The sequence below is a fragment of the Hyla sarda genome, chromosome 4, assembly GCF_029499605.1.
Source record: "Hyla sarda isolate aHylSar1 chromosome 4, aHylSar1.hap1, whole genome shotgun sequence".
NCBI classification, from domain to species: Eukaryota; Metazoa; Chordata; class Amphibia; order Anura; family Hylidae; genus Hyla; species Hyla sarda.
The window spans coordinates 96,636,121-96,650,242 of record NC_079192.1 but is presented as its reverse complement, the minus strand read 5'-3'; the positions used below and the strand labels follow the sequence as shown (position 1 = coordinate 96,650,242).

At 44.8% G+C, this 14,122-nt stretch overlaps 1 protein-coding gene across 7 annotated transcripts in view; it reads right to left on the bottom strand.

Annotated features, from left to right (window-relative positions):
• LCTL (lactase like) overlaps positions 1-13,876 on the bottom strand; it is a 91,275-nt gene extending 77,399 nt beyond the window's left edge. For 3 of the 7 annotated variants that reach the window (XM_056571666.1, XM_056571673.1, XM_056571674.1), the window contains exon 1: positions 13,767-13,836. The gene's annotated coding sequence lies outside the window, so the exon portion shown is untranslated. Of the gene's footprint in view, positions 1-13,620; positions 13,694-13,766 lie in introns of those variants that run through there. The other 4 variants (XM_056571670.1, XM_056571668.1, XM_056571672.1 and 1 more) reach the window with 4 other exon arrangements.
• Between the last annotated feature and the right edge of the window lie 246 nt (positions 13,877-14,122).

The following is a 14,122-nucleotide window of genomic DNA, read 5'->3' as shown; positions in this document are numbered from 1 at the left end:
ACCTCCTCCGGATGCTTGATGAAAAGCTGTCACAGAGTAGTCAGAGTAGCTGATTTTCCCACCAACAGTCTGCACTAATTGACTGCTACTGTCGCCAACTCCAGGAACCCCTGCTCGACTACCTCCAGGGAAGGTTTGGCTCCAGACTTCCCACTTCTGCCACCATGCTGAGTGCCAACCATGCTACCACCTTGCTGGCTCAGCTGCTGCCTCAGGGGCAACCTGCAACCCTCTTCTCCTGATGATGATGATGATGATGAAGCACCTTCTGCACCCGGCTCCTAAGTGTGATCGGCTTCATCATCATCGAGTTGTGTCTGCACGTCACTGATGTCATCCTCAACAGTTTCTGTTTCAGGAGCCTGAACGCTCGCAACTCCACCTCCCACGCCACTCTCCTCATCGCTACTTGGCAGGCTAGCAGAGTAAAAGGCGGATGTCTCCTGCACTTCTTGGCTGGGCAGTAGCTGCTGACTGTCCTCTAGTTAATCGTCCTCGCTGTATAGTGGAGCTGAGCCCACAGAATACAATACTTTTCTGGAAGAGAGAACAGCATAAGACAGAGGCGGTTGGAGGACAGGGACTTCCCCTTGGCCATGCCAACTGAGGGTTAAGTCTGAGGAACCCACCGACTGTTGACTGTATGCCCTGCACCTGCTTCCCTGCTATGATGCAGGCTATCAGCCGCCAGGACCCATGTTTAATGCCGTACATTACTGATCACGGTGATTCCCAGCATTAACTCCTTGGCCGTGGTGATCAAAGTTGATCGCCGCATCTAACGTGAAAGTAAAACTATTCCTTGCTGTTCAATGCTATGGCATAGCATTGAACAGTGTATGCAATCAGAAGTTTGCATGTAATAGTCCACTATGGGGACAAAAAAATGGTGTAAAAAAAAAAAGTTAATAAATATGATTTAACCCCTTCCATAAAAAAAGTGTGAATCACCCCCCTTTTCCCATAAAAAAAAATATGTAAACAAAAATAAACATAAACATATATGGTATTGCCACGTGCGTAAATGTCCGAACTATAAAAAATATAATGTTAATTAAACCGCACGGTCAATGGCGTATACAGAAAAAAATTCCAAAGTCCAAAACTGCGTATTTTTTTTATCATTTCGTATACCCAAAAAAATGTATAAAAAGCAATCAAAAAGTCCCATCAAAACAAAAATGGTACCAATAAAAACTACAGACCACAGCGCAAAAAGTTAGCCCTCAATAATCCTCATATACAGAAAAATTTAAAGTTATAGGGGTCAGAAGAGGACATTTTTAAACATACTAATTTTGGTGCATGTAGTTGTATTTTTTTTTTATAAAGTATAATAAAATAAAACCTACATAAATTGTATTGTAAAGGTATCCTTGTAACCATATGGACCTACAGAATAAATATGTGTCACTTTTACCGTAAAGTGCACTGCGTAGAAACGGAAGTCACTTTTTTTTTTCAATTTTTTTCCCACGATTAATTTTTTGGGGTTTCATCATAGATTTTATGGTGAAATTACTGATGTCATTACAAAGTAAAAATTGGTAGCGCATAAAACAAGCCCTCGTTGGGGTCTGTAGGTGGAAAACTGAAAGAGTTATGGCTTTTTATAAGGTGAGGAGGAAAAAACAAATGTGTAAAAACGGAAAAACTCTGAATCCTGAAAGGGCTAAAAGATCAGGAGCACAAGCCACAAAGCATATGTCCCTGTAGATACACAATATTTGCTAGACACACCCAATACCGCTATATTGTTCCTAAATAAAAACCACAATACATAGACCAATATACTCACATACAGTAACATATAGTGGTAGATACCAGCTATACGCTGGCACCCTGCAGACTGAATGAGGCCGGGTTCACATATATCAGGCGTGCACTGGAAGGAAACTGATGCTTGAACTGATCCCATTCATTTGAATGGGACAGTTCACAATCATTCAGCATCTTAATTTTGACGCCAGATGGTTGGACACACCAGAGAGACAAGTTTGGATTACACCCCCTGAAATACACTACTGTGCATGTGTGTGTGTGTGTGTGTGTGTATATATATATCATAGGAAAGAAAAAAATATAAATATATTTCCCAACTAGAGTGTATCCAGCTGTTGCAAAACTACAACACTCAGCATGCTGGGATTTGTAGTATTCCAACAGCGGGAGGCACCCTGGTTGCGAAACATTGATATACCGTATTTATCGGGGTATACCACGCACCGGCCTATAACACGCACCCTCATTTTACCAAGGATATTTGGGTAAAAAAAGTTTTTTACCCAAATATCCATGAAAAAATGAGGGTGCGTGTGTGCGCGTGTATATCCCGATATACCCCCAGGAAAGGCAGGGGGAGAGAGGCCGTCGCTGCCCGCTTCTCTCCCCCTGCCTTTCCTGGGGTCTAGAGCGCTGCTGTCGGCCCTTTTCACCCCCTGGTTATCGGCGCCGCTGCCCGTTCTGTCCCCCTGACTATCGGTGCCGGCGCCGATAGCCAGGGGGAGAGAAGTGGCGCCGACAGCCAGGGGGAGAGAAGGGGCAGCGGCACCCATTGCCGGCGCCGCTGCCCCGTTGCCTCCCCCCATCCCCGGTGGCATAATTACCTGAGTCCGGTCCGCGCTGCTCCGCTGCTCCAGGCCTCCGTCGTGTGTCTCCAGCGTCGTTGCTATGCACGGCGCGGCGCTCTGACGTCATGCGCCGCGCCGTTCAGCGCATAGCAATGACGCCGGGGACGCACGACGGAGGCCTGGAGCAGCGGAGCAGCGCGGACCGGACTCAGGTAATTATGCCACCGGGGATGGGGGGAGGCAACGGGGCAGCGGCGCCGGCAATGGGTGCCGCTGCCCCTACTCTCCCCCTGGCTGTCGGCGCCGCTTCTCTCCCCCTGGCTATCGGCGCCGGCACCGATAGTCAGGGGGACAGAACGGGCAGCGGCGCCGATAACCAGGGGGTGAAAAGGGCCGACAGCAGCGCTCTAGACCCCAGGAAAGGCAGGGGGAGAGAAGCGGGCAGCGACGGCCTCTCTCCCCCTGCCTTTCCTGGGGGTGTATCGGCGTATAACACGCACACAGACTTTAGGCAAAAAATTTTAGCCTAAAAAGTGCGTGTTATACGCCGATAAATACGGTATACACACATACATGCATAAATCAGAGTTTCCCAATCAGGATGCCCCCAGCTACTGCAAAACTACAAATCCCAGCATTCCCAAACAGCCTATATATGTGATATTCCAGTACGGGATATCATCCTACAGTCCTATCAGCTTGAGTCCCTGTACGTCCTCAGGGCTCACCTGCAGTGTTCCCCCATAAAGTGTATAGGTTGTACTTTAACAGTAAAGGATCTTTGATATAGTCACATGGTTATTAGTCACATGATAATGGTTTTCATATGTTAAAGTCACATGTTTTGTTACCCAGAGAGCATCAGGTGACCAGATGACCCGCAGCTAGCCTATGGGCTTCTTGCTGAGCCCCCCTTTATAACAGGGGGAGGTACTACAATCACACTTTTTCATTATTCATTGCTCTTAGATCCTGAGGTTAAGTCCACTCCAGAAATCTCAGAGCCAGTGTCCAGCACATCTGGAGGCCTCAAGCCTAAATTGCAGCCACAAGTCAGTAAGTCCAGTCATCTTTGTCTGCTGTCACTGTCTTCAGTCAAGTCAAGTGAAGTACAGTGGGGATCAAAAGTTTGGGCACCCCAGGTAAAAATTTGTATTAATGTGCATAAAGAAGCAAAGGAAAGATGGAAAAATCTCCAAAAGGCATCAATATGTCAACAAAAGTTAGATTTTATTTCCATCATTTACACTTTCTAAATAACAGAAAACAAACAAAAAATGGCGTCTGCAAAAGTTTGGGCACCCTGCAGAGTTAATATCTTGTACTGCCCCCTTTGGCAAGTATCACAGCTTGTAAATGCTTTTTGTAGCCAGCCAAGAGTCTTTCAATTCTTGTTTGAGGTATCTTTGCCCATTCTTCCTTACAAAAGTATTCCAGTTCTTTGAGATTTCTGGGCTGTCTTTCACGCACTGCTCTTTTAAGGTCTATCCATAGATTTTCAATTATGTTGAGGTCAGGAGATTGTGAAGGCCATGGCAAAACCTTCAGTTTACGCCTCTTGATGTGATCCCCTGTGGATTTCGAGGTGTGTTCAGGATCATTATCCATTCATAGAAGCCATCCTCTCTTTAACTTTTTCACAGATTGCATCAGCTTTTTAACAGATGGCATCAAGTTAGCATACAAAATTTGCTGAAATTTTATTGAATCCATTTTTCCTTCTACTTGTGAGATGTTCCCTGTGCCACTGGCTGCAATACAACCCCAAAGAATGATTGATCCACCCCCATGCTTAACAGTTGGACAGAGGTTCTTTTCATTAAATTCTGTTCCCCTTCTTCTCCAAACGTACCTTTGCTCATTCTGGCCAAAAAGTTCAATTTTAACCTTATCGGTCCACAGAACTTGTTTCCAAAATGCATCAGGCTTGTCTGTATGTTCATTTGCAAAGTTCAAATGCAGATTTTTGTGGGGAGGATGTAGAAGAGGTTTTCTTCTGATGACTCTTCCATGAAGACCATATAATAATAAACTCCAATGTCTGCCAGATCTATCTGAAGGGATTGTGCAGTCAAACGTGGGTTTTGAATTGTTTTTCTCACAATCCTGCAAGCTGTTCTGTCTGATATTTTTCTTGGTCTTCCAGATCTTGCTTTAACTTCCACTGTTCCTGATGACGGCCATTTCTTAATTACATTCCAAACAGAGGATATTAACATCTGAAAACGTTTTGCTATCTTCTTATAGTCTTCTCCAGCTTTGTGAGCGTCAACTATTTTCAGTTTCAGATTTCTAGACAATTGCTCAGAAGAACCCATGGTGCCGATTGTTGGGGCAAGGTCAGATGAATCTGGGCATTTAAAACCTTTGAGATTGACATCACCTGGTCTTCCCAGATGATGATTGAGAACAATCCATGACACTGGCAGGTCTCAGCTTTGCAAAGGGGGCAATGCATGCTATAAATTCTGCAGGGTGCCCTAAATGATGGAAATAAAATCTAACTCTTGTTGACATATTATAAGAATGTCTAATCTGTAATTTGATGCCTTTTGGAGACTTTTCCATGTTTCCTTGGCTTCTTTAGGCACATTAATACAAATTTTTATCTGGGGTGTCCAAACTTTTGATCCCCACTGTATAGTTAGCATTGCTGCGCTAAAGTCTGTCAAGTCTCTGCAAGTCCCAGCAAGCTGCGAGATCCCCTGTGTTACTGGTCACCTCTCTGGGATTCTGGTCGAACCGTACAGACTGTCACACCTGTCTAACCTCAGTAAAAGCTACCATTAACCTTAACCTGGCCTTGGACTATTATTTGCCCTGCCTAACCCAGGACTAGCGGTGCTACCTTCGGGTGGTTACAAACCATGCTCTGGCATCACGAACACGAAGGGGTTAATACCATCTACCCCTGGGCAACACCAACTGCCCCTACACCTCACATTGCACCCCCGTGGCTCACCACACACACACACACACACACACACACACACACACACACATATATATATATATATATATATATATATATATATATATATATATCTCAAATGTTAACGCCATAAGATTTTGCCACTGCTGCGATATTTGCTGCTCTAGGGTTGGGCTAAAGGTATGCCTAGTGACAGATGCACCAATGTATATCACATATATTAAAAAAAACTATACATATACACATGCATACATACAACACATACATACTCACTCACACATATATCATACATGTGTATATACACTGCTCAAAAAAATTAAGGGAACACTGAGATAACACATCCTAGATCTAAATGAATGAACTAATCGTATGATATACTTTCATCTTTACATAGTTGAATGTGCTGACAACAAAATCGCACAAAAATGATCAATGGAAATCAAATTTATTAACCCATGGAGGTCTGGATATGGAGTCACACTCAAAATCAAAGTGGAAAACCACACTACAGGCTGATCCAACTTTGATGTAATGTCCTTAAAACAAGTCAAAATGAGGCTCAGTAGTGTGTGTGGCCTCCACGTGCCCGTATGACCTCCCTACAACGCCTGGGCATGCTCCTGATGAGGTGGTGGATGGTCTCCTGAGGGATGTCCTCCCAGACCTGGACTAAAGCATCCGCCAACTCCTAGACAGTCTGTGGTGCAGTCGGTGGATGGAGTGAGACAGGATGTCCCAGATGTGCTCAATCGGATTCAGGTCTGGAGAACGGGCGGGCCAGTCCATAGCATCAATGCCTTCCTCTTACCGGAACTGCTGACACACTCCAGTCACATGAGGTCTAGCATTGTCTTGCATTAGGAGGAACCCAGGGCCAACCGCACCAGCATATGGTCTCACAATTGGTCTGAGGATCTCATCTTGGTACCTAAAGGAAGTCAGACTACCTCTGGCAAGCACATGGAATCCTGTGTGGCCCCCCAAAGAAATGCCACCCCACACCATTAATGACGCACCGCCAAACTGGTCATGCTGAAGGATGTTGCATGCAGCAGAACGTTCTCTACAGCGTCTGCAGACTCTGTCACGTCTGTCACATGTGCTCAGTGTGAACCTGCTTTCATCTTTGAAGAGCACAGGGCGCCAGTGGCGAATTTGCCAATCTTGGTGTTCTCTGGCAAATGCCAAATGTCCTGCACGGTGTTGGACTGTATGCACAACCCCCACCTGTGGACGTTGGGCCCTCATACCACCCTCATGGAGTCTGTTTCTGACTGTTTGAGTGGGCACATGCACATTTGTGGCCTGCTGGAGGTCATTTTGCAGGGCTCTGGCAGTGCTCCTCCTGCTCCTCCTCCTTACACAAAGCCGGAGGTAGCGGTTCTGCTTCTGGGTTGTTGCCCTCCTACGGCCTCCTCCACGTCTCCTGATGTACTAGCCTGTCTCCTGGTAGCGCCTCCATGCTCTGGACACTACGCTGACAGGCACAGCAAACCTTCTTGCCACAGCTCGTATTGATGTGCCATCCTGGATGAGCTGCATTACCTGAGCCACTTGTGTGGGTTGTAGACTCCATCTCATGCTACCACTAGAGTAAAAGCACCGCCAGCATTCAAAAGTTACCAAAAAATCAGCCAGGAAGCATAGGAACGGAGAAGTGGTCCGTGGTCACCCCCTGAAGAACCACTCCTTTATTGGGGGTGTCTTGCTAATTGCCTATAATTTCCACTTGTTGTCTGTTACATTTGCACAACAGCATGTGAAATTGATTGTCACTCAGTGTTGCTTCCTGAATGGACAGTGTGATTTCACAGAAGTGTGATTGACTTGGAGTTACATTGTGTTGTTTAAGTGTTCCTTCTATTTTTTTGAGCAGTGTACATACCGGCATTACACACACATACAGCACACTATACACAAATGCATGTAACTGATAAACTGTTTACATCACACATGTACATCATATACACATTACATCTACCTACTTTTATTTAAGGCTGGTTGGGTGCATTAAATACTTCAGGAACTGCTTGATATTCATGCTTCCTGGTGCCTGCAGACTATCTACCTCATCGTTGGCCAACAGGCAGCTAAACTGTGTGACAACAGCAGCAGGAGGAGGAGACGGGGGAAGGAGGGGGGTGTTAAAGGAGCCTCTCACTGCTAGCACTGTGTAAATGAACTCTGCAGCGATGGCTGCAGGGCTACACTGCTGATGCAGCTGGCTGTAGGGCTACACTGCTTCCCCCAGCTACAAACACTATAGCAGCCACAGGGGGCCCTTTGGAGAATGGGGGCCCTGGGAAATTGCCCAGTTTGCCATGCCGTAACGCCAACCCTGTGTGGCTGGATCTCACAGGCTTCCGTAGCTGGCAGACAGAAGGCCATCAGCTGGTCTCCTGCTGCCAAAACAACCAATGGCGACCTGAAGGGATTTACTGAAGTAATGCTATAGACCCACCGACTGCAGAATAGCCACCCTTGGAGACCATGTGACTTATGAAATTTGTCTCTGGCCACATGGAATGCTGGGAAAAGTCAGTGACAACAGTAAAATAAAAAGACTTGCACTAAAGAACTTTTGGGTGTGGGTTCCGTGCATAAAAACAGGACAAATCTGTCCACAGAGGTAACAGAAGCAGATTACACTGTATTGTAAGGCTAAGTCTACACTGCTGTTATGCCCCGTCCCGTTCTGGGTCCGTTCAGTTAGAACAGGTCGGAGCACAACTGACACCATCAAGTCCCGACAGATCCCATTGACTCGAATAGGTTCTATAGGGGATTTGGTAGGATATGCACTGTTTTTTTCCCCAAATTCCATAAGTCCATTTACCAGAGCACAACGCCTGTGTGAACGAACCCTTAGATGTCTTCAGGGGCTCAAAGGCTGAAGAAAAATAATCATAGAATAGCCCTCCTTAAAACCTAAACCAGTAATAATCATTCAATCTATGGAAACATTTAACTGGTTGGAAAGGGTTTAAAGGGAACTTGTTGCACTGACAATGCAGTCCAATCTGCAGGCATCATGTTATAGGGCAGGAGAAGCTGAACAGATTGATATATCGATTTGTGGGAAGAATTCCAGGATAGCTTGTCATTTATTCATGTAAATCTCTGCTCTTTATGGACTAATTATCTTAGTAGGCGGTCCTACTCAGTGACTGACAGCTCTGTCTACATGCACACGCAGACGGCTGTCAATCACATTTGATGCAGATCATAATTCTGGCAAAAGTGCACGACTCGCTCCACGGCTGTCACTCAAACCCAACCCTTTCACTGCATAAGTCTATGGAGTGAATAGAGGTGAATAGGGTGGATGCTGCTGCGCACTTCACAGGGTTATAACTTGCGATCACAGCAGGTCTCAGGAGTGAGACCCGGTGTGATCTAAACTGGACTAAGTAGGAAAAGTTTATTCATATAACCATTACACTTTAGGTCAATGAGACTTAGAATTTCTGTGCTAAATTCATCAGCAAATTTTGCATAAAATAAGCACCAATTCTGCCTCATTTTAAATGGAGTGTCAATATAGGGTTTTGTGAGCAGTGTTAATTATTTTCTCTTACTGTATTGAACATGATAGATTTTCCTGTAAACTGTAGATTGTACATTTGTTCTTCCCAGCTCCAAACCCTTGTAGGCCATCACTACGTTACTAAATGGAGCCCCAGGCACAAGCTGACTGTGTTTATGGGGGATCCAGGTTTACATGATAATTCACATGCATACTTTCTTTCATGCATTCAGACCTCAAGGGTGTAATCAGTGTTTGTGATAAGACCAGGGCCTCCGTGATGGCTGTCGTCATAGAGATGCCTGGAAGACACGCATACACTTTGTAATCCCCATTTTTTTTTTCAAAGGATTCCAAAAAAAATACAACAATACATTTTTTCTTCTAGTAAGTTTTAAAACCTGTGAGAAGTTAGAATTTGGTACGATAAATAAGACTTAGGCCCCTTTCACATTGCCATTAGTACATGGCAGGAGACCCGGGCAGAATAGAGAAAAATTACAGCATGTGCCCTCTTTTTCTCCCGTTATCTATAACGAGTCCCAGCGGCCCCCATAATAGTAAATTTGAGCTGCCGGGACCTGTTTGCCGTTGCTCCCCGTTATGAGAACGTCCGTTAAAGCCAGAGGGAAAAGAAAAGAGACTCTGACGGCCATTCTCGACAGGGAGCAAGGGCAGTGTGAAAGTAGCCTTAACTAGACTCCAGCTTTCTTAAAAAGCTTTCCACTACTGACATTTTTCACCTGGCTACAGAATAGTCCTTCAGTATTAGCTTGGTAGATGGCAGCACACCTCAAATGCTGGCATACACATTAAAGCAGTTATCCGGGGACCACTCCTTTTTTTCAGATAGAACAAAATGATTCTGCATTAAAGGGTAACTTATCCCCCATCCACAGGATAGGGCATAAGTTTCTGATTGCAGAGGGTCCAACTGTTGGGACCCCCTGCGATTTCCTGCCTGACGTCATGGTCCTCCTTATGCATAAAACAACCATCTCTTCGTGCACTGAGCTGTGTTGACCACCGCACGGAGCAGTGGCCGATATACCCCCTCCATGCATCTCTATGAGAGAGCTGGAGGTACAGTGCTCGGGGTATGTAGCTATATGCGGTGGTTGATACAGGCCTGTGCACAGAGCGGTGGCTGCTCCGTGCATGGGGAGAGCCAGGGCACCGGGCAAGAGATCACGGGGGTCCCAGTGGTCAGACCCCTTGCAATCAGACACATAACCTGTCCTGTGGACCAGAGTTCCCCTTTAAATTAGAGTCCTACTGATTTCAATGGAATTTCCTTACCGATGTTCGCATAGAATTTCAGTGTGTAAATTTATGGCGCTGATTTCAATTCAGCTAAAAAAATTGACATGTCAATTTTTTAAGGCAGAATCTGCAAATACTGATGAACAGAACGTATGTAGAAGTATAGTGTGGGGATTTCTATACTGATCAGTATGTCAGTTCCAGGTACTGGACTATTATATTATCCAATGATTGCTACTAGCCACTGGACAATTTATAGCCATAGAGATCTTTCACTTCATATACTGAATAGGACGCATGCATATTATTGCTGCATTAATCTGGGCTAGTGCTATTGGATTTAGTGTGTTTGCTTTTTCAGGCTAGGTTCACAGGCTAGGTTCACACGGCCACTGTCCCCTGTCCCGATTTTCTCCCATTAATGCTGCCTAAACGGACCATACTACTAATGGATGCAAACTGATTCAAAGGGATGTCATTTAGTGGCATCCTTTTGCTTCAGTTTTTATCTATTAGTATGAAAAGTCAGCCACCTACAGACTCCCATAGCTGGGACTACTACTACTCCCATCATGGAATAGACTCGTTTCCATGATGGGAATAGTAGTTATCCTGTCTGCGGGAGTCTGAGGGCAGCTGGGGAGACCACTGTAGTGCTTGTACTACTACCCCCATCATGGAATACAGTCTGTTTCATGTTGGGGGTAGTACAGGGGCTGAGGGATTGATTACACAGGGTCTAACTTCTAAGACCCCATGTGATCAGAAGTTATTAAACAGGGGAGCTGGCGGCATGCTCCGCTCCCTGCGATGTATATACTGTGTCTTTAATTTCATTTTTAAACACCCCGCCAGGAGCCCTAAATGGCTGGCACTGAGTGGCCATTCAGGGCTCCCAGTAAACTTTTTAAAGTCAGTCAATGAGGATTCACATAGCGCTGCAGGGGAGATATGTATATAGAAGTGCAGTGGAGGGCAAGATATCTACAGTACATCGCAGGGGAGCGGAGCATGACGCCCGCTCCCCTGGTTAATAATTTCTGATCGCAGAAGTGAAAGTGAGACCCGGTGCAATCAATCCGTCAGCCCCTGTACTACTACCCCCTACATGGAACAGACTCTGTTCCATCATGGGGGTAGTAGTGCAAGCACTAATGTAGCCTCCCCAGCCGCCCGCAGACTCCCGCACCCAGGGGAACTACTACTCCCATCATGGAAACAAGTATGTTCCATGATGGGAGTAGTAGTAGTCCCGCAGTACTTCAGGAGTCTACTGATTTCACCTCTTCTGAGTATGCTCAGAAATAATATCGGTTCAAGAACAGATAATAAAAGCCGGCTGCAAACGATGGCATTGAAGGCTCATCCATTTTTGATGGAAAAAAAAAATACTGCAAATACTGCATGCAACGTCTTTTTGCCGTAAAAAATAACAGATTAGGAACCAAACAGGATCAAACGGCTTGCAAAGGACTGTAAAAAAAATCCATTGACATCAATGGGATTCATACACAGCCGTTATACCAAACTGTTTGCAAAAGACAAGAACAGATTTGAGAACGGGCATAAATTAACGAGGACTGACGTTAATGTGAACGAGCTCTTAATCGTACCAGGGCTGAAACACTGTATGGAGTAATAACAAGTAGTTCTGTCTTTGTCTACTTTGTAAATATTTCGCGGCTTTTATGCTCCTTTTGATATAGACAGTTTCACTCTTTTTACCTACCCGTAGAACTTTTTCTCTTTGACCATGCAGTGGTCACATATTTATCATTTGCGACTTTTGTCAAAAGTCTCTATGTTGTGCGCAAAGGGACTTTTTTTAGGTGCAAAGCTACACCACCTACCAGTAGGCGTGAGAATAATTTCTACCTTCTGCAATTCAACCTTTAACCCCTTGTGGACGACAGCGTCCCACTCCCCTTCTATGACACACGCTCAGTGTGTCATAGCTGGGTGGTCCTAGCTGGGTGGTCCTGGCGGATATCTACCGCCAGGACCTATCTTTAATGCCAGACATCACCGATCATGATGATGCCCGGCTTTAACCCCTTAGACACAGCAATCAAATTGATTACAGCGTCTTAAATGCAAGTAAAAATGTCCCGGGAGCTCTGTGAAAGTAAATAAAAACACCTAACCTGCCAAATTCAGGACCCGGGAAAGTGTCTACTTCCCTCCCTCACAAACGTCTAGAAAAAGTGTATGTGGTAGAGCTTTTCCCACCACAGCAGAGCTGCGCAAAATTCATCATCCTGCTGCACCTTCTTAATAAATAAGATGCACGCTAGTCAAACCCACCACCCAAATAAACGTGGAAAATAGCTTTATCGTAGACATTCTTTGATAAATCTGGGCCATTATGTACCAATAACATTGAGTTACATAAAAAAAAAAAAAAAATTTAAATTCATTAGTAGTGGCTATAGGCATTAACACTTCAACAGTGACTAGAACTCTGGCCATACACTATTGATAGTTGTTGACAAATCCCACTGATTCTCTCTCATGGGGTCTAGAAAACTAGGTTGGAGAAATTGCAGTTTAACCTATCTGATTGTTTTACAAAGAGATAAGTGACAGCAAGGGTCTGTATGTTATTTATCTCTTTCCCTACGGAAGAATATGTCTGAGCTAAATGAGCAAGTGTATGGTGAATCGTGAAATACTGTACAGCTGTTGGTCAACTGCTATCACATGTACATGGCCATCTTAAGGTCCCTATACATTATAGTTAGAGATGAGCGAACTTACAGTAAATTCGATTCGTCACGAACTTCTCGGCTCGACAGTTGATGACTTATCCTGCATAAATTAGTTCAGCTTTCAGGTGCTCCGGTGGGCTGGAAAAGGTGGATACAGTCCTAGGAAAGAATCTCCTAGGACTGTATCCACCTTTTCCAGCCCACGGGAGCACCTGAAAGCTGAACTAATTTACGCAGGATAAGTCATCAACTGCCGAGCCGAGAAGTTCGTGACGAACCGAATTTACTGTAAGTTCGCTCATCTCTAATTATAGTCAAAAGTCGAACCTGCTGACAGGTATATGGAGGTCTCCCAACTCAAAAAGGGTTGGACATGTTGGATTTCAACTGCATGACCCTCTTGTTCTTAGAGAGGTAAGCTGCTGCCAGAGCCATCTGGCAGGAGCTTACCCATTATTTCTCCATTAAGCACACATGATAACAAAGATGTGACCCCCCCCCCCTACATATCAGATATTTTTTTTTTATAGCCGCTTGTTGAAGTTATTCTGAAACTAACTTTAAAAAACATTAACGTTTGTACTGTACAGTATTCCCTCAAGTTACAATATTTCTACATACAATAGTCTTCCCTGGTCCATTGCAAGTTGAAGCCAGATTCTACATACAATTCTACAGAGTCCAGAATCTCGGCACGTATAAATGGCTGGAAGATCTAACCAATAAGGGTTTATAGTACAGTGCGGTACTACGTGTTCTATACTGACCTTTACCTGTGCTAGGCTGCCCCTTTAGACACCATGTGGGAGATTTATCAAAACCTGTCCAGAGTCAAAGTTGCTGAGTTGCCCATAGCAACCAATCAGCTCGCTTCTTTCATTTTTGAAAAGATCTCTGAAAGAAGCGATCTGATTGGTTGCTATGGGCAACTCAGCAACTTTTCCTCTGGACAGGTTTTGATAAATCTCCCCCACCATGTGAGGACAGCTCCATTTTGTTTTTCTGGTTCACTGTGCGTACTGTACAGAACCCTGGAGAAGCTCCTGTCCTCTATATACAGTGGTCTCTCAAGTTACAATATTAATTGGTTCCAGGACGACCATTGTATGTTGAAAGCATTGTA